Below are 21,575 nucleotides of genomic sequence, written 5' to 3' on the forward strand. Positions count from 1 at the left end.
ACATCCCTGAGAGGCATTGTTAAGCTGATCTAAGTCCCTGTGTAGACAGCACTCGTTCGACGGCTATCAGAGGTCCTGGAACTAAAGGTGTGGGGGGTGCTACAGCACCCCTGACTTGAAGTGGTTTCCGTTATTGACAGGATTTACAGTTTGGTTCAATGGCTCACAGCGCCCCCACAATACAATTGGTTCCAGCACCCCTGATAGCAGTCAACCTAGCTACCACCTCTCAGGGAGGTGGAATACCTACGCCGATGGAAGAATCCCTCCTCTTGGCCTACGTAGTGTCTACAGTGAAGCATTGCTGCAGTGCCACTTTCGTATTTTAAGTGTAAACAAGCCCTTATATTTGAAACATTATCCTTTGTGTAAGCAGGATCCGAATGAGCTCTCCCCTGACAGCTAGCTGGAGGGGGGAGAGACTTCAGGAGCAAACCGTATTTACATGAACATATCTACTCTGCGTAGGTATCCAGCAGACAAGAGCTGTGTTGATCAAAAGTGATCGACTTTGGCTGATGTTGGGTTAGGAAACACTGTAGTACCGAATGCAGGGGCTGAGAAATGTTGTTACCCATGTTGTTCTCTTTATTGCCTGAGTAAAGAGGAGCAGAACTGTGCTTAACCTGTCCTGATTGAGGGATCAGCTTCAGTTGAAAGAATTCGCTAAGGCAGGGGCTCGAATGCCAGACGCCTGTGAAAGTAAGAGGGGTGGGGACAGGTGTTCCAGCCAGGAGGAGTGGACTCTCCCTAAGGGTCTCTGGTGTGATTTAACCTTTTCCTCCCCACTGCTCAAAGATAGAGCTAAATAGGCTTCAGTAGGAGCCTTTTGTTATTGTAAGTCCTCAATAAGAGCTGAAATCACTTGTGGTGGGGCAGTGTTTCTGCTCAGCCTGCTGAGAGCTAACAATCACTAAGAGACAGACCTACAGAGGTCACAGTAGAGAAGTAAGGTGGCAGAAGAAGGTAACTGATGGGTGGCCAGCGGGAGCAGCCGGCAAAAGTGGCAACCAGTCTGTCAGCAGGAGCAGCTGGCAGGGTAGTCAGGCAGCGAGGAACAGCAGCTGGCAGGGCAGCCAGGAGAGATGAACAGTGACTGGTGAGGTGGCCAGCCAGAGGAACTACTGAGATGGTGGAGCAAGCCAGGTGTCTTCTTTCCCTGGTGGGAGGTGAACTCACACAGATGCTGCCCTGAACCCTGGATCCTCACTGACTAAGGACAACCACTGTGAGTGGGGTGTGGTGAGGGAGCAGAGAGGGGCACAGAAAAGAAACTTTTGGTTGTAGAACTCAAGAACATGAGGTGGAAGGCTCTGCCCCACACACTCTAGGGTGGGCGTCCTGCTCACAGTTTTCTGTTTATGAATCCTGCTTGCGGCATTTTCCCTAATTAATGTTGGGTGACTTCCCTCCTTTCATTAAAAGTTTCTTTTCTACACTCAGACTCTGTGCTTGAAAGTGGGGAAGTATTGCCTCTCAGAGGTGCCCAGGGATTATGTGTAATTTCCGCAGGTTACTGGGTGGGGGCTTGAGCTGGTTCTGTGTTGTATTAGTGAAAAAGAACCCCTAGATATTGAACCCAGCCCTGATTGCTGCCGGCTCCAGCTGGCAGAAGGGTTACACTTTCATTCTGTGATAAGAGCTGATGTAAAAAACTGTGGCACATAAAAAACAAATACAAACCCCAGAAGCTATGCTATGTATTCTTGAGTGCCATCTACTGGCACTTAAGTAATTATATATACATTCCCTCTCCCTTTCTCTCTCTCTCTCTCACACACACACACGCACAAGCCCAAAACATCCTCATAAAGTTATGCAATGGATGCTAAGTGTAGGTGCTCATTGGAACCATCCAGATCTAGGGAGCTCCCACCCCCCTGACAGGCCATGCAGTTCTCCATCCCCCAATAATATTCCTCCACAACATATAAAGGGACCCTGGTGATGCTCTTAAGCCCACTGCCAGCTCAGGCCTAGGCTGCAGAGGTCAGCTAAGAACGGACAAACTCACAGCTGGAAGCCAGACCAGCTCACTTGTGTGTTAAGTAGAGTTCAAAGTATATGTTAAAATGTATAAACATGTGTTTAATGTCTAAACTTCATGACAACTGGTGGGATGTTGTGTGCATTGTTTTCACTTACCTGTACCCTATGATAATGTAGTAGCAAACATTTGCATTGTATATACACATACCCGGTAACTGTGTAACCCATCAAACAAGAAAGAGACTTGTGTAATGCAAATGAAGAACTTTAATTCAGGAGTGGCTAAGCTGGGGCTCCGGAGCCCCATGCGGCTCTTCAGAAGTTAATACGCGGCTCCCTGTATAGGCCCCACTGTGGGGCTGGAGCTACAGGCATCAGCTTTCCTATGTGCTGGGGGGTGTTCACTGCTCAGCCCCTGGCTCTGCCACAGGCTCTGCCCCCACTCTACCCCTTCCTGCCCCCTTCCCGAGCCTGCTGTGCCCTCGCTCCTCCCCCTTCCCTGCAGACCCTCCTGCATGCCACAAAACAGCTGATTGGGAGGTGCGGGGAGGCAGTGAGAGGCACCGATCATGGGTGCCGGTGGGTGGGAGGCACTGGGAGCAGGGTTGGGGAGATTAAGGGGGGCTGCTGACGTATTACTGTGGCTCTTTGGCAATGTACATTGGTAAACTCTGGGTCCTTCTCAGGCTCAGGTTGACCACCCCTGCTTTAACTGGAAAGTGCTAATTCCTGCCCATGGAAGCAAATGGGAGATCAAAGTCTCTAAGGGCAGCCCACTGCAGCTTGAGACTGTATTTTATACTAGGTGCTGCTGGGCTGCCTAGATTTCGGGGCAGTTTTGTAGTTACGTGACGTTTATGTTAATTAATATATTTTATCAAAAGAGCAGAGGTTGAAGCCAGTAGTGTGCTTATGATCTCATCTGCCCAGTGTAGTGTTAGCACGTACACTGACCTTTCACAGCTCAGGTTCCCTAGTCAGATCCCAGGGCTGCAGTAAACGCTAAAATGAAGTGCAAGACCACCACTGTGAATTCTGTTGCTGTCCTAGTTTTAAGGTAGCCATTTTTCACAGTGATGGGACATCAGGGAGGACATGGAGACAGGCTCCTTCCAGCTGGGGACAGACCTTTTACAGCAAGTTCTCTGAACGGAACATATTTACAGTACATATCAGTCAAAAAGATGTGCAGCTGGACTGGCTTTGCTGCCCCAGCAGGAGTGAGCAGAACTCAGAACGTGTATATAAAATAGAAAAGACATACATAAAAAAGAAACACCAGTCGTATAAGAGGAAATGATATATGTGGTTACCGGGAGGGCAGACACAAGCTTAAGGTACAGAGTGCTATTTGCCAAGTGGTATGAGCAGTGGTAAACAAGTAAACCAGTTCCCATAAGTAAGAAAGGGCCCTATCTCTATCTCTCTTGTAATTCCTGTAGTAGCTAAGTGCTGATCTTGGGATCTGAAATGTAGGATCTTTATTTCAATCACCACAAAGTCACCTTTTCATGGTCTTCTTTAAGTTTTGATGATGATCACTTCATGGAGTCAGGAAGACATTTTCCCCATGATATGATGAGGGTAAGGTGTCAGGTTGTTTTGTTTTTTTTTCCCTCTCTAAAGCAGTGGTTCTCAAACAAGGGCCGCCGCTTGTTCAGGGAAAGCCCCTGGCGGGCCAGGCCAGTTTGTTTACCTGCCGTGTCCACAGGTTCGGCCGATCACGGCTCTCACTGGCCACAGTTCGCTGTTCCAGGACAATGGGGGCTGCAAGAAGCGGCGAACTATGGCCAGTGAGAGCCGCGATCGGCCGAACCTGTGGATGCGGCAGGTAAACAAACATATTAAATGAATTAAAAACTGACTAACTGATAGTTTTCAAATATAACTGTAAACAGGGAATCATCATCAAGCAGGTGAGTTTTCAGTGGGCTCCATCATGGATCAGTTCTTGGCCATATACTATTTAACATTTTAATCAATGACCTAAAAGAAAACAAAGTCATCACTGACAAAGTTTGCAGACAACAAATAAATTGGGGAGCAATAAATAATGGAGAGGATGTTGTCCCTGATTAGGAGCAATATGGATCTTTGGTAAACTGGGTAGAAGCAAACAATATGTGTTTCAATATAGCTAAATGTAAATGTATACATCTAGGAACAAAGAAGGTAGGCCATACTTATGGAATGGGGTACTCTGTCCTAGGAAGCAGTGACTCCAAAAAAATATTCTGGGGTCATGGTGGGTAATCAGTTGAACATGAGCTCCCAGTATGACACTATGCCCAAAAGAACAAATGTGATCCTGGGATTCATGAGCAATGGAATCTTGAATAGGAGTAGAGAGGTTATTTTACCTCTGTATTTGGCACTGGTGTAACTGTGGCTGGAATACTGTGTTTAGTTCCATTGTCCACAGTTCAAAATTGGAGAGGGTTCAGTGAAGATCCATAAGAATGATTAAAGGATTAGAAAACATGCCTAATAGTGACAGACTCAAGGAACTCAATCTATTTAGCTTATCAAAGAGAAGATTAAGAAATGAGTTATTATAGTCTATAAGTAACTACATGAGGAACAAATATTTAATAATGGGGTCTTCAGTCTAGCAGAGAAACGTATAAGATGATCCAATGGCTTGAAGTTGAAGCTAGACAAATTCAGGTTGGAAATAACCATTGCAACAATTTACCAAGGGTCGTGGTGGATTCTCCATCACTGACAATTTCAAAATCAAGATTGGATGTTTTTCTAAAAGATCTGCTCTAAGAATTATTTTGGGAAAGTTTTATGGGCTGCGTCATGCAGCAGGTCAGACTTGATGATCACAATGCCCCTTCTGGCTTTGAAATCTATGAAGTGATGAGTTTCATGCTTCACATCAGTTTAAGTACCATAGTGATATGGAGGTAAGAACAGCTGTAAAGGTATATAGGCAGTGGGTGGCCTCTGTTCAAGAAATGAGCACCATTATTTGGGCATGTTCACATTTACTGTAGTTTATGACTGAATCTGGATTTTGTATTACTAATCCAAAATTCACTGAAGTGAATGGAAAGACTCCTATTGACTTCAGTGGGTTTTGGATCCGGTCCTTAATGATTAAGTAAAAGTTATCACTCTCTAGTGGCTGTTTGAAAGATTATGTGAATATGGCTGGATGTCTCAGTCAAATTATAAGTGGACAGGTACCATCCTCCTAACCCAAATGACAATGATTCTTATTTTTGTTGGAACTCTCAGAAGAGAGGACAATGATTGACTGGACATGGAGAACCAATAACCTTCTTTCTTTCTTACAGGTGCTCACTCCCTGTCAGGCACGGTGCAAATTATAATGGTTTCCTTGCATCAAAACTGCAGAATGAGATTTAAATCTTCAAATTTCATGCTTTTTAGTAAAATATTTATATTTTCTATGGTAAAAAAACAAACAAACACCATTGCTGAGTGACAGGAAGAAATTCATAGTGAAATATGTAAAACATGTTTTCTATTGATTGATTTTCAGGACCACTGGGTAGACTAATGTTAATAGATTTATTCCATTTCCATGATTCTGTCCAGACATTTCAAGCCATGTAACATAACGCACAAAAAAGCTGCATGTTAAGTGAAATAACATTAATCACAACACTAATGAAATGAAACATTAAGCATTACTTTAAGCAAATATTAATAAAATAAAAAAGACATAAAATAAAATCCCCATCCACTCTTTCCATCTGTCTGTTCATCCGTTTAAATTCCCCATCATTCCATTCATCTAATTTACCCATAAACATATTTTTCTTTCTACGTGTTAACAAAAAATGGAAACATTTAGAAGGCAGAAATATACATTAATTAACACCATGTGTTATGGACAGAAAAATTCACTCTACATCCAACACAGTGGATGACTCACATCTTACAATGAGCTGAGTAATCTAACCCAGTATGTTGCCACCCCTCAAGATATCAAATAGCTAACTTGGCACAATACTTATATCCTTGGATTTCAGGTTCTCTGTAATTCAAAAATCTATATATCATAAACTGATTTAAAAATCTATAGCCAAACTATTCTAGCTTGTTTGTCTAAATGCTACTCACATACACCCATGTTTTGGGTAGCCAATTCAGTGGCCTGGGTTTTTATTAATTATTATTATAACTGTAATGACTAGGAGCCCTAATCATGAACCAGAATCCCATTGTGCTAAACACTGTACAAGTACACAACAAAATGACAGCTCTTACCCTAAAGAAGATACAATCTAAGTGCATGCTGGATAGTTGGGTCTCCTGCTGGAGTCATTTGGAACTATTGGTGTTCACCACTTCTAAAAATCTGGCCACTTTGTTAGGTGACCAACTGCAAAGGGATCCAAGAACGAGACATCCAAGAATTTCTGCCTAATTTTATCATTCCTCTTAGGAAAAAAAATGAACAAGTTAAGACATTCTTTTCCTTCCCACTAACTGGCTGAACTTCACTTCTGTCTCTCAGCAAAATCTGGTGGAGTTTCCTTCAAAGGGAAAGAACATCATTGTGTGACAGGTGAAATTTCAGATTACAGATGCTGAACCAATTCCTTTCCTTTGCCCAGGAAACCCTGACTCTCCTCTCACTTATTCGGTCTTCACTGAAGTCATTTCTGATTTACACAAGAGTGAGCGAGAGGGAAATCAAACCCAAAAGGTATCAGCAGTTTGCTTAATATGATTCATTAATAGGGTCCAGAGTAAATCCGTTTACCCATAAATAACACACTATTTTAATACTTATGCATTGTCTGACTTCTAAACATTGTAAATCATTGTTTGGTATGAACACATAGAAAGAAAAAATGTTTTCATAGGTTATTACTGAATTTCATCTGCATTTGGTTACACTCCCCATTGAGCAGTAAGTGCCAGAACATAGTGTGTGTGTGGGAAATACAAAGAAGAAAATCCACTTGTCCAAGTTAACCCTTGAATCAGAAAAACTCAAAGCATAATTTCACTGTACCCCACAGGAGCCTAACCTGTGCAAATTCAATGGCATATTTTTTTCTGCCCTCTTGTAAATAATTTGAAATGAAAGCTCTCAAGCAAGACATGAGGCCCCTAGATATGGAAAGCAGCAGCCAAACAGCAAAGCATTTTGATGCAAATTGACTTTTCTGTGAAAATTAATGAATCTGAGACAGATATACAGTACACAGCAAGATTCCCCCAAAATGAAAATAGAATCACAATAAGAATGCCAAGAAGTGATAAGGCAGCAATAACACATGAGAGATTTTATGTATTTCTTGGGGGGGAAAGAACAAAAATAAAATAAAAACATAGTTACCGTAAATTAGTGGGTGTTTTCCCTCTGTTCTATTTCCCCTCCTTCTTTCCTTTTTGTTTGTTTCTCTCATTCTGCTTGATTGCTCAACAGAAACACGTGTGGAAAATGATGGATTAATTAGAAAGAATGCACAGCTATATTTTCCCCACCTCTTTAAAAAAGAAATAACTTCATCTCTATAAGATCCCTTCCAAAGTCCTCATTATTACACCGTGGTGGATTTTGAAAGTCATTTGCATAATAGCTAACAAAAATGTACTCAGCGAAACACCGGGCCCACTAAACATGAGAGATAATTACATCGGGAGAATGATATTCCACTGCCAGCTCCATTTTCAAGATACATTTATTTGCCCTGTACACAGCCTCGAACAACCAAACACGCATTAACATATTGTGTAGGTGTGCGCTATTACAATCTACATGAGGGAGGAAGGGAAGAAATACAACATCTTATTCTTGGCATATATGTACCACCTGAATGGTATTTTTCATTATCTCCTACACTGGGAACATTGTATTATTCCACAGGGAAGTCATAGCAGAGAGGATATAATTATCAGTAAAGTAATGGGGATCCTCTTGCTAATGGCCAGCTATTCAAATATCTCAATATAATCATCTGGCCCAATCTCTCCCCATTGCCTACTCTTCTGGAGAAACTCATCATTTTTTCCACTTACTCCAGCATAATGAATTCATTTTGCATTTTCTTTGTGAGAAATTAAGAGGAATAGCAATGTAATGTGTTGACATTTGAAATGCAGCATAGAAAAGTTTAGACTGGCAATTTAGTTTAATCGCCCACAAGCAGGGAGAGGCTGCTTATTAAATTAGCTCTCAACATACAGGACATGTCTTTTGCAGTAGATCCCTCTCCCTCTTTTTTTTCTTTCCTCCATGACCCACTTCACTTTCAAAAAGAGATTGCTCACACCTCAAGCATTCTATTCTATGATTTTCCTTTTATGATCATTACTGTTGACAGTGGGGATGACTGCTGGGTAAAAGAGCCTAGACAAAAAAGACATCTTTTTTTTTTTAAAGAAGTGTGATAAAACTCCTTTCTTCCGTCTTTCCCATAAGCCTTAATAACACAGTACTGGTCACTCATGGTTACTAAAGATCTCATGACACTTCTCCCAAGAGTAGGAGTTCAGCTCTGGTCAACTCGGGTATTTATATACTGCACCTTCCTAAGGTTCCTTTACAGTTTCAAGTGGATCCAGAGTTCTTTACTGCCTACAGTGTCATGTAAAAGTTGGTATGGACTGTTGGACAATGGCTGCATTCCATGCATGAGGTGAGTTCGTATGAGCAGCCATTGAACTGATCATCATGTTTACATGTACATAAAGGAAGATGGCATTGTAAGCAATAAAGGTTTTATCAACATGAGGCTGAGGGTGGTGGTGGTGGTGGTATAATCTATAAGTAGTGAAAGTCACTAGTGATTTCATAATATAATACAGTTTAAGGACAGAAGGGGCCATTCGATCATCTAGTTTGAACTCCTGCATATCACAGGCCATTACATTTTAACCACTCTTATGTTGAGTTCAATGACATCAGTAAACTAAAGTACTTTAGTCCTCGAAAACATAAGAACGGCCATATTGGGTGAGACCAATGGTCCATCTAGCCCAGTATCCTGTCTTCTAGCAGTGGCCAGTGCTAAATGCTTCAGAGGAAATGAACAGAACAGGGCAATTATTGAGTGATCCATCCCCTATCATCCAGTCCCAGGTTCTGGTGGTCAGGGACTTAGGGACACCCAGAGCATGGAGTTGCATCCATGACCATCTTGGCTAGTAGCCCTTGATGGACCTATCCTCCATGAACTTATTCTTTTTTAACCCAGTTATACTTTTAGCTTTCACAACATCCTCTGGCAACGAGTTCCACGGATGGACTGTGCATTGTGTGAAGAAATACTTCCTTATTTTAGTTTTAAGCCTGCTCCCTATTAATTTCATTGGGTGACCTCTGATTCTTATGTTATGTGAAGGGGTAAATAAGACTTTCTCCTCTTTCTACCTTTTATTTTTTTACCACTTAAAAGAGGAGGGAAATTATATATATATATATATATATATATATATATATATATATATATACACACACACATTAAAAAGGTAAAGTAGGGAAGAGGAAAACTGAAAAGCAAAGAACAAACCTTTTAATTATTGAATTTTGCTGAAAACATGAATATTTTGAAAATATGAAAAAAGATCATTTTAAAAAGGCCATTTTTCAATTACATTTTCTTTAGTTATAAAAATTTTGAACCAGCTCTACTCTTAACCAAATGGGATGTCTACAACAAAGGCACAGATGCTCCTTAGTCTCGTGGCTCTTTAGGCACTGACCCAATTTTACAGCCATCAAACACAAAAGTCCGCTCAGACAGTATGGTGATTAGAATAAAATGTCCCTCAGAGTCCTTCCTTATCATTGATTTCAAAGGAACATTTGCAGGAATTGATACGAAGGTCTAAAGGAGTCTGGGTATCCATTATAGGAGACCTTACTATTGGGTTCGGACTTCAATATTATGGACAGTCATTATTTCAATCCCCTCTTTAGGATAGCAACTCTAATGACTGCCAGAGCATCTTATGTCTACTGTGGGCCCTAGGCAAAGGAGTAAACAAAAGTGTTTATTCTTAGCTGGATATAATAGCTCTGATTCTTCTCCTATACCCTTGTTTTGCACTGGCAAATAATTCCATTAGCTTCAGATGAATTGCTCCTGATGGATGAAGGTGCTAGAGGAGGCTCAACCCACATGGCTTGTATATTTCTGCCATTGATGGTTTTGCTTCTGAAGAAACTAAAATCAAGAGCTGTGGCTTAAAAATCCCCACAATTCCCCACAAGCGTTATTCAGGGCCCAGCACATACTGTGCAGCAGCAAGATACCAACAGCAGGTCCTTAACAAAGCTGTTGATTTCTCAGTGTAAAATAGAGTTTTCTGCTTGAAAAGTCCTGCAATTTCCTCTTTATGCCAACAAACCTGCTTCTCCCGCCCCGACCAATATTTTTCCTCTCTCTCTCTCTCTCTCTCTCTCTCATACACACACCCAGTTTCCAAGTCTGAAATATCAGCAGTATTTTTTTTTCTTGCTGAGAATCTTTATGAAACTTTGCTGTCTCTCCAGCCTCCGATACTTAGCCTCGGCAAAGGTGACACGTTAATTGTCACTTCAGAGCCTGACAGTTTGTACACTTGTCTCACACCATTAATTTTAGGAACCTTCCAGGGTCTTTCCATAGGAAATTAGCAGTCAAATGTGTTTAGTGTGTGGAAAAAGCAGCATCACCACCACCAAGAACGACAACCTACACGACTGGAAGTAGTTAAGAATAGAATTTCTTCCACTTCTAATGCATACAGTGTTGATAGCGAGAGAAAAGGAGAGAGAAATGAAAGAGGTGGAGGAAAGGGGAAGAGAGAAAGAGATAGAAAGTATTACAGTTGGCTCCAAAACTTTTCTCTGTTAGTCAAAACCTGCCAGCATTCAGCCTGCATTTTCAAATGACTATTGTTGTTTTTTTTAAAAAAAACAACCTAGACTGACTCTATTGTTCCCCTGTTGAAAAAAGACCTGAACTTTTAAAGGCTATTTTTAAAGAATCCTATTTAAAGTTTTGGCGGAGTTAGGAACCTAATTACTATATGCCATTTTTCTAAATGTAAATGAGAAAGTGGTTAAAGAAAGCAAAAGAATCCTCACTCTTCATGGCTTTTGAAAGCTTCCCCCACCCCTGCTGCCGCCTGATATTCTTCCCCTCTCCCTCTCTCAGTTGCGTGATTATACTTCCTGCTGCAGAAAGTGGCCTTTTCCCTCCCAGTGCATGGAGAGTTGGTGAAGGAATGAGGCTTTGGTGCATTGGAACAACAAGGCAGCTCATGCTTTGGTGAGTGATGTATTGAGACGTCTGCCAATCTCTGGTTTGGCCGGGGTTTGCAAAGGGACCTAATCCTATAAGATCTGTGGGACTGGGACTGTCTTCATTTTCTGTGTTTATACAGCAGCTAGCACAACGGGGTTCTGGTCCATGACTGAGGTGCCTTGGTGCTACTGCAATACAAATAAATTAATAAATAAAGGCTATTATTATTATTAATATGAATAATAATAATGGGATTTGGGGGACCAGCTCCCTTTGCTACACCAGCCTTCTGACCTGTTTTCTGTCTGTGCCTCACACATAGCTTGTGGGGCAGAAGCTGTGGTCTTTGTTCCTTGTCTGTATAGCGCCTTGCACAACAGGGGCCTGATCCTAAATTGGGGTTCTTAAGTGCTACCATAATCATCCTCTTTACCTTCATCATGATCGTGCCTAGAACTTCTTGTGGCACCTGTCATCGACTGTTCCAAATTTAGCCGGTTCTGTCCGGATTCTCATGGATCTGCACTACCTAAGGAGAAAAATATGTCTATGTAATGTAGAATTTGCCTCCAGGACCTGCACAGCAGTATTGTTCTCTCCCTACATGTTCAGAATTTCCCTATAAGTTTGGGATGGATGTTTCTTATCTCAGGATATGTGCAGAGTTACCCCAAGGCTTCCCCCCAGGATGCAGAGTTACAAATATAAGGTTAATGAGGAGCTATGGGCTACAGTATTTTCTGTGTGCTGCTGTCATCCTGCTTTCTATCTCTCTATTTCAGGGAGGGCTGCTGCTGCACACCTTATCCTGTGTTTGTTAGAGATTGGCTCCTGGATGAAGCTTGGATACAGTAGGAGTGAGGCTGGTAGGAAAGGACCAAAAAAAAAAGACCCAAAGAGGTTTATATCTGCTTCTTTTAATGACGGGGTGAACATGACCACTCCCATGTTCTGTGATGTACACTGGACACTTACTGGTTTCCAGGTGGAGTTAAACATACCGGTTGTGATAAAATGCTCTAAATGGCTTGTGATCCACCTATTTGAGAGACTTCTCACCCCAGGTGATACTGTCACCATGGTGATTAGCCAAGGATACCTGACAAAGATGTTCTTAGGAACAGTGCAGGCACATTTACATTAGGTTTTTCACCATTCCTCAGTAGTTGGGCTGAAGAATTTTTTTCTGGACTAGGATATTCTGTCTTCCACCATAAATGGGAATCTTTTTAGGATAAGAAGAAAGCTGGTTTTTGCCATGTTTATTATAGTGGAGGTAGGGCTGAAAGGTGACCTGCCATAGGGAGTTATGAAAAGGTAGTGAGGTCTGGTGGGGAAGGAACTCGACCCATAGTGACCTCCAGTAGTCATTACCGAACAACATGTGGAAGGAAAATAAACAATGCAATTATCTAATATTTGGTGGGTGAAATTAGAACCAATGAGTGTAATGGGATAATAGGTTAGGAAGTTCAAAAATGAAAATACCATCTTACTAGCAGATTGAGTTTACCGCTGCTGGAATGCACTCAGATATAGCGATGGGCAACTTGATAAAAACCCCTAGATTTATAGAATTGTAGAAATGTAGAACTGAACAGGACCTCAAGAAGTCATCAAGTCCAGCCCCCTGCGCTGAGGAAGGACCAAGTAAACCTTGGCTATCCCTGACAGTGGTTTGTCCAACCTGTTCTTAAAAAAAATGCCATGCTGGGAAATTCTATTACAGAGTTTAACTACCCTGATAGTTAGAACCTTTTTCCTAATATCTAACCTAAATCTCCCTTGCTGCAAATTAAGCCCATTACTTCCTTAAAGTCAAACACATTCCGTCAGTGGACATGGAAAAGACTAGATAATGGAATAACAATTGATTATAGATAGTAATAGCTGGAGCCTGGCATGAATGCAGGTAGGTGTCATGAAAGATTCACCCAGGCAGCTCTGCCAGTGCTCACCAGTCACGCCCTGCAATGTCTCTTTTATTCCAGGTGTGGAATTCTCTTGAGCAGAGGACCAATTGTGAGAAATGATGCAGGGGTATAGTGACTGATGTTCATTAGGAACGAAAGGGGGTGCATCTTTTGAGCGATTCATTTTAGTTTCTGAACTACAGTCTCCAGGGTTGAAATGCTACTGTGACTGGACTATTATTATTATTATTACTATTAATTCATATTACTGCATCTCCAAGAGGCGCCCGCTTAGTCCAGGACCCCACTGTGCTAAGCTCTGTATGAACACAGAGGAAGAGATAGTCCCTGCCGTGAACAGCTTACCAGCTAAATGGAAAATACAGACACAAGGTGGGAGGGGAAACAAAAGCAGAGAGATGAAGTGACTTGCCCAAGGTCAATAGTAGATGTGGGACTGGGACCCGGGTCCTTTGAAAGTCGCTTTCCTTCCCCACCAGACCTCACTACCTTTTTGTAATCCTCTATGGCAGATCACCTTTCAGCTTTGTCATCTTTCAGACAATTTTTCCTAAATGAAAATTCATCAAAATTGGGGAAGAAAGTTAGATCATTCTGCTGCAGTGTCATTGCTAGGACTTAAAATTTCAAGTGGCAATAATCTGTCTGCTGGACAAGCTCCTTCCCCAGTCACTTCCCCCATTGCAGGAATTTTCCATTTAAAGTTCTGAGGTTGTTGCCATTTTGATGCATTATATAGCTCCATTCTATCAATTTATTGTCCCTCAAATGAATGCATAAATATTGATATCGGCTAAACACATTGCAAACATGTTCTGCCCTTAAATGCCTCTGCTACATGATATCCCAGCTGCGATGGTGGAGCTCATCCCTGTAGAGAGGGACTCAAACGAAAACTCCAGATCCAAACTCCTCTAAACGCTGGGGAAGCTTATATTATGTCTCAGGTCCATTCGTAGGTTCATAGGCTGGTATTCCATTGGGCTAGTTCCATTCATCAGGTTCCATAGTTCTGGTATTACCAGCCCACCTGGCCCAATAAACATCACTGAAACTAAATGGATTGACCCATGAATGAGGCATTGTGCACACATACTCACACTAACCATGACAACAGCGTCACAACAGCTGGCCATGTGAAGACTGTAGCAACAGGCAAATTCCCCATGCATTCTGAGAGATCTCAGCGGCATTAACCCAAGAGCTGGTCAGAAAATGTTCATTGAAATCGTTTTCCATCGGAAAATGGCATTTTGACAAACCCAACATTTTTTGCAAAATTGTATCAATGTCGATGAATTTTCATTTAGGAAAACTTGGGGAAATCATATTTTGGAAATGTCAAACTGTCCTCAAAATGAAAAGTTTTGATTTTTTTTTGTTCCTAAGTGACCTTTTCTTTAGAATTTTACCTTATTTTCTATGTAATTTTTTTTTAAAAGATCTAAATTGAAATGGAACATTTCAAATGCAAGATTGACCCACTGTTGTTATTATTTTATTTATTTGAAATGTTCTTTCATGAGAAATGTCACACTCTCTCTTTTTAAAAAAATTCCCTGAGTCTGGCCTTATCCAAGATAGTAGGCATGTACTCGGGTGGCTAGCCACTCCTGCTGCTCCCACGGCTGTGGCTAGACTGCTATTGTTAGTGTTTTAGCTTGATCCGAGCCAGCGCAGGTTCGTCTTCTTATGCTGGACTTTACATGAAATGTAGATGTACCCTTAGTCTAATTCCTGCAAGGATGAAAACCATTTGGTTCCCAGACTGAACGCAGCCACAGAAAAGCACAGAAAATACAAATTCCACAATGAGCACAGTTCAGAGGGAACACACACAGAGCAACCAAAAGCCAACTGCGAGCAAACTGTGACCCTTAGTCCTGCAGACTAATGTTCAACAAGGTCAAGGAACTCTCCCCAAGCCTCAGGAGATTAGACCCCTGGGAGGTTCTAGCCTAAACGCTTGTCAAGCTTTCACGAACCACTAAGGGAAAAACACCATAATCCGTGGAGGAAAAAAAAAAGAGACTAAAGAGAAAGCTCAACAGGAATTTCTTGTTTTGCAAGCATGTGACATAATCTTGCTCACAGAGACTTATCCTCAAAGTCCTCTGGAACTCCGTAAGGAGAAAAAACTAAAAATAGAATCCTCAGGGTAAACCCCTGGAATATAGAGATGAGGGGAGGAGGGGGAGTAAAAACGCTGCAGAGTTTAAGGGTTTAGAAGCTCTCAGAAAAAAAGCTCTGGAAGAATAAGTTATATTGGGCCCAAAAGGATTCCTCTTATCACCTGCTGTTGACAGGAAGGGTGCTGTGTCCTTCCTTGCTATTGTCATCTTGAGATTGGACTGCTGCTGTGCACTCTACCAGGGACAAGACCTCCAAGTCATTAGGGAATTCCTGCTAGTGCAGAAGGTTGGGGCCTATCTATGAAGCTGTAGGCGGAGATTAACCCCTGTGCAGGGAAAGAGCACAAGGCTGATGCAACACTTAAGCCTCATTTTGGGGATTTATAACCACGTTGCAGGCCCTTTTTAGGGATGAATTTTACCCAGAGGAAGCCCCTGACTCCAAAGCTCCAGGACCTGCATCGGTTTGCAATCTATTTCTGGGCCAAGTTTAAGCAGCTGTTTTTTACCAATAAAATCTCAAATGCTTGGTGGTCTGAATACTTGAGAGACCATGTGATACTACAGTGGTGATGATAATCTCAGCTGTTCACTAGCACCCTGTTTAACCTGTAGGAGATTATCAGCAGGGTGTTCTCAGTGAGGGAGCCTGAACTCCAGCCATCAATTCCTAACTCACTTCTTCAGAGGCTGGATTCAGTACCCTTCAGGATATACCACAAGGCTGTTCTTCAAGGGAGAGGCAATGAGGAAGGTAATGCTGGTTGCTGGGGGGAGAGGAGGTGTTGTTCTGAAAGGTTTTATACTTATGGGAAGTATTTTATACTCGATTAAGGTGTAAGTTTTCTATGGACTGGAATGTGCCTAATACTAAATATAGGCAATTATGAATTCCAAGTAGGGAATTAAATAAAATAAATACCCTCATCTCAATTGTACCATGCAAACAAGAGGAGTATTTGGCCCACTAAATATTATGTTGGTGGTTTTTTCTCTCTCTCTGTTTCAATACTACTAATTACAAAGTATAATTTACTGACTGCAGTTGATGCGCTCAACATTATAATCAATTAATCAAGGCTGAACTGTGGGATGATGTACTGAAATTGGAGAAAGTAGCTGAAAAGGGGAGTGGAAACTTGGAGCCACACAGAACAGTATTCTGGAGCTCTAGTCATAGCTGGCACCAGAGACAAATATGAAGTCATTGGGGGGGGGTGTCATTAAGACCACAGTGACAGAGTAAATGGGAGTTCTATTTAAGAGATTGCCTCCATCCCCACTGTATCTGAGCACTTCATTATCTCAGATGTATGTATTCTCATAACACCCCTGTGAGGTAGGTCAGTGTTACTATGCTTAATTTACAGATGGGGAACTGAGGCATAGAGAGACTAAGTGACTTGACTAAAGTCACACAGCAAGGCTATGGCAGAGTAGGGAATTGAACCCAAGTTCCAGGCTGGCACACTAGCCACTGGACAATCCTTCCTCTCCTAAGTACATGAGTAAAGTTATATGCAAAGCCAGGGCAAATAAGGACAAACATGGATTCACCTTCTGTGTTCAGGAGACCAGCCTTTCCTGATGGCATTCTGAATTAAAGAGAAATCGTTAAAGTAATAGTAATACTAATAAAATGACTGCTGTGAAATTTCAGCATTTTTTCTACACATAATTTGTACCAAGTAGATTAATATCAGAAGCTGAACCTTTTCCAGGTAATTTGATGGAAGTGCTAATTTTCAGGATTTGCTACTTTTTTTGATCTGTGCAAATGTCAACATTTGTTCCCCCTTTCCCTGTTGAATTTCAACGTTTTGACAAAACAATTATGACAAAATAAAAATGTAAGAAAATGTTGACCCTCTCAATCAATGATCAGAAGTAGTTAAAAAACAAACTGTAAACTATCAAATGTGATGTTTAACATGAACTCCAGTAGGTTTTTCTTCTTGATTCATTTCAACCAGCGTCCTCCTGTACCTAATTTAGATTTTAATGTTGAAAAGTGTGCATAATCTTGCGGACAGTGCACCAGACTGGGTCTTGGTTCTCTGTCACTGGATTTGTGTGTGACCTTGGGCAGGTCAACCCTCCATGTATAAAATGAGATTAATGGTACTGACCTCCTTTCTAAAGTGCTTTGAAATCTATTGGTGAAAAATGCTATATAAAAGCTAGGTATGGTGATTACACAAAAAATGATGCTGTTCTTCAAAATAAAATCAATTCAGACTGGATAGTTAGTTTTAAAAGAAGCTCATTGAATCATAGAAATGTGAACCTGGAAGGGACTTTGATGTCATCTAGGCCAGCCCCTGGCATAGAGGCTAGACCAAGTAAACCAAGACCATCGCTGATAGGTGTTTGTTCAACCTGTTCTTAAATACTTCCAGTGACAGGGATTCTACAACCTCCCTTGGAAGCCTATTCCAGTGCTCAACTACCCTTAAAGTTTGAAAGCTTTTCCAAATATCTAATCTAAATGTCCCTTGCTGTAGATTAAGCCCATTAGGTCTTGTCCTACCTTCAGTGAACATGGAGAACAAGTGATCACCATCCTTTTTATAACAGTCCTTAACATATTTGAAGACTGTTATCAGGTCTGTGACTCACTTTATTTTCCAAAGACTAAACATGCCCAGTTTTTTAAACTTTCCTCTTAGGGCAAGTTTTCTAAATCATTTATCATTTTTGATGCTCTTCTCTGGACTCCAGAGGTACTGGAACAATTTGTACAGTGGGGTTGCTGAGAGCCATTGAACCAAACTGTAAACCCTGTGTATGGTGGAAACCACTTCAAGACAGGGAGTGCTGCTGCTCCCCCAGCACCCCTAGTTCAAGAACCAATGCTGGATTCTCCCCAGTTTGTCCACATCTTTCCTAAGTTTGGCATCCACAACTGAATACAGTACTTCAGCTGACTTTGTTTGAATCTGAGTAAACCAAGGATAATTTGGGGTTTTTTATCCAATGTAATTGTTTCTCAATAATATAACTGATTATTTAATCACAGACAGTTCTGTTCAGATGAGTCACTTTTATTAACAAGAACCAGTCTGATTTGATTAGAAAACTAACTTCAAGAACATCCCCTATTATCTTCCATTCATCTGGGCAGCAATCTGCAGCTGATGCCCTATGGAAAAAAAACCTGAAAAATATTTTTTAAATGGTTCTGCGAATATATTTTTCTATAGTTCCTCTTCTAAGGGCATTCTGCAAGGCTATCAATATAGCACTTTCACCAGAACTAAATGTAAACAAAGAAATGGGCACAGGACTTGAAGAGATGAAAAAAATGGATCATGAATGATGAAAGCAAATCTAGCTTAATGCTTATGATGAAATTCCATTCTCAGCCAGGCCTGTTTTCCTCTTTCTTTTTGTCTCACAGGACCAGACTTTTATAACATTACTCAAGTTGGGTAGCACCTTACTTCTGAAGTAGCCTCATTGAAGTCAGTGGGCCTATTCATGCAAGAAGGTACGATTTGTTCCACAGAATGGGCACCAGAATCTGGGCCACCATTTTCCTTTTCATGCTTTTTGGATTCTTGGTGGCAGTGCTTTCCCTGCTTCTCTTGCCTCTTGAATCTCACTACTTGATTATCTGGAAACATATCTTTAGATTCATGTTGCTCTCTCTCAGTTTCTCTATTGTTCTGCTATTATTATTTGTATTTTGGCAGCACCCTTAATAAGATCAAAGCCCCATTGCACTAGGCGCTTTAAATACACATACTAAAGAGGAGGAATACTTGTGGCACCTTAGACGCTAACAAATTTTGCGGATATAGACTAACACGGCTAACTTTTCTTTTTGCGGATACAGACTAACACGGCTGCTACTCTGAAACCTGTACTAAAGAGGGAGTCCTTGCTCCAAAGAGCGTATATGCCAAATAGCCAGGGACAACAGTGGCGCAGAGATTTGCTCAAGGTTATGCAATAAACCAAGGAGAAATCTAGGACTAGAACCCTGTTTTTTTTAACCTGATCCACTGAACAACGTGGCTTCCTGACCAACTTATGCTTAAATGAGTAACTGTTTTACTTGACTCAGTGAATAGTTGTGAGGAAAAATTTGCATGGAAGATCCAGAAGGCTGTTCCTGCGTGAAGACTGCTGGTTCCACAGAACAAGCCCATGACAAAGAATTCAGCAGGAAACAAACTCAAGAGTACCACTTGTCTTTCTTTCCAGTCAGAGCCCAGCATGGTCTGTTGATCAACCTTTTGTACTGCCTTTTATCCTCACTCTGCTACCCAATTAGGACTTTGTTAACCACACACCTGCAGTGTCTTTACCCTTTCACCACTGAACCGCATGGGCCCAATTCTCCTCTCTCTTGTTTCCGAACCAATCAGAAATACCTCCATTAAATCCATGGAGTTACACTGGTGTAACTGGAAGGATAATCAGGTTCTGTGCAGTATTAACCCCTTCTGTGTCCACTCTTTCTCATACATCAGTACAGAGCCCTACAGCGCTATATCACAGTTGTAAAAATAATTTGCTAATATTAATGTCTCTTCTAATCTGAGCAGACTGACTCCAAAAGCAGGAATAGATCCAACTTTTGTGCTGGTAGAGTTTTATTTAAATAAAAAGCCCTGCTGGGCTGTCTGAGTAGCTCCACATTTTGGGAAGCGGAATCAGGTAACTTGATTAGCTTAGCAACCAAAATGACGGTGATGTCCTGTCCCTTTAAATGTTCAAGGGGCTCTGTATTCTCCCGGCTCCACAGTGCAGAGCCTCATTTTCATGTTAGGTTCACGTTTGCAGATAGAACAATAAAGGCACCACAGCAGACAGGTGTATGTCCATCAGCTCACTCTGCATCTGTGTCTATCTCCTCCGCTGGTTCCAGAAATATAACATTTGGCAACAAGAAATTTATATCACATGAGTGTGCAACACTCCCATTGTCAGACCAAGAAGAAGAAAAAATAAGCAAATAATACCATTGAAAAAAGGAGTTAATTTCACCTAGAGGAACATGGTGACAGACTACTGTTTTTGCTCCTGGGTCAGCATAAACCAGCCAGGTACAGAGGGGCAGGTATGCAGATAAAGACAGAATAAAGGATAAGGGTTCTGCAGTTACTGCCGGAACTGTTCAAACACAGAAGTAGTGAAGGGGAAGTAAGCAGCCATCTTTTTTGTCCACGATACAAACAGTGTAGCCTGCACTGAGGGTCTCTAGCCAACAGAGGGAGCCCAACTACAGCCAAAAGTGTGTGTAAGCGCACAGCCAGCAGAGGCCAGTCAGATGCAGATAGCGCAGTGACAAAAAGCACTTCCCTGTGGAGAGCGCATTGGGAAGCGTGAAGGCCAACAGGAGAATAGAGAAATGACACCTTTTTTTGCCAGCGTTTGTGAGTTTGATGAAAACTCTGAGAAGGATTGCTGGGCACGCCCGGTTATTTGCAGAAAGAGTCAGAAGAAAGGACACATCACAATTATTACACAGTCACAGTTCAGCAGGCCTAGCATGACGTGTTATTGGAAGCTGGAGTCAGAGATGGCAAGTTCCTAGAAGGACGGAGCTTGGTACTAGAGCTGCTGTTTTACTGATTTCTTCCTCTACCTATCACCAGACTTTGTCAAAAATTACTCTGGGAGAAATCTCCATGGTTTTGAAGACAGGAGAAAAGTTAGTCCCAAAAGGGATACTCCAAGAGAAAGGTTTCAGAGTAACAGCCGTGTTAGTCTGTATTCGCAAAAAGAAAAGGAGTACTTGTGGCACCTTAGAGACCAACCAATTTATTTGAGCATAAGCTTTCGTGAGCTACAGCTCACTTCTTCGGATTCATACTGTGGAAAGTGTAGAAGATCTTTTTATACACACAAAGCATGAAAAAATACCTCCCCCCACCCCACTCTCCTGCTGGTAATAGTTTATCTAAAGTGATCATTCTCCTTACAATGTGTATGATAATCAAGTTGGGCCATTTCCAGCACAAATCCAGGTTTTCTCCCCCCCAACAAACACAAACACACATAGCTATTACCAGCAGGAGAGTGGGGTGGGGGGAGGTATTTTTTCTTTTTTTTTTCTTAAACTCCTTTTCTTTTTACTCCAAGAGAAAGTTCAACTAGTTGGACACTCAGTCATTTTACCCTTGTATGTGACTGAAGGAAAGTATCCACCATTATTTGGCAGATCTTGGCTTGAGAAGCTAAAAGTGAACCGGAAATCACGAGATCAAAACAATCATGAAAGCACCTTGAAATCTTCAAGAAATACTGGACAGACACTTCAGCGCTTTTAAAAAAGAGCTTGGACA

The sequence above is a fragment of the Caretta caretta genome, chromosome 5 (genome assembly GCF_965140235.1).
Source record: "Caretta caretta isolate rCarCar2 chromosome 5, rCarCar1.hap1, whole genome shotgun sequence".
Lineage (NCBI taxonomy): Eukaryota > Metazoa > Chordata > Testudines > Cheloniidae > Caretta > Caretta caretta.